Source organism: Trypanosoma equiperdum (genome assembly GCF_001457755.1).
Source record: "Trypanosoma equiperdum strain OVI genome assembly, contig: ctg_1940, whole genome shotgun sequence".
NCBI classification, from domain to species: Eukaryota; Euglenozoa; class Kinetoplastea; order Trypanosomatida; family Trypanosomatidae; genus Trypanosoma; species Trypanosoma equiperdum.
The window spans coordinates 10,095-10,690 of NW_027123994.1; positions in this window are offsets into that span (position 1 = coordinate 10,095).

Sequence of the window (596 nt, forward strand, 5' to 3'; positions counted from 1 at the left end):
ATGTAATAATACAAATATATGTGTGTACAACTTATGAGCATTATGGGAGGAAAGGAAGAGGAAGGGGAGTGAAAGGAGGATAGTAAAAAAAAAAAAGAAAAGAAAAATGAATAATTCAAGGAATAAAATAAAAAATAAAAAAATAAAGAAAAACGAATAGTGAAAACATGTTTAAATTATGATTGTTGTTATTATGTTTTTTTTTGATATTGATATTTTACACAGTGGAGTGTTGACTGAAAGGTTTCCAAACCTCCTATTTCCCTTATTTACTATCACATACATATCACATACGCGGGCTTTTCACTCTACCTCCCCTTTCCCTCCATTACGCAAGAAATAAATAAATTAAAAAGAAAAAAAGAAAAAAAAAGAAACGAAGAAAAAAAACCGAAGAGTGATCGAAGGACAAAGTATAGTTTATTATTATTATTATTATCATTTTGTTTTCAAGTTTTTAATAGCAGAAAGAAACGAAAAAGGCAGAAAAGGAAAGGAGAATCACGAGTGAAATGATTGAGAAATGTTAACGGGTGGTGAGTGGTGTGCGCGTTTTGTCGTATTTGTGCATGTGAGTTGACTGGTGGAAAAAAAAA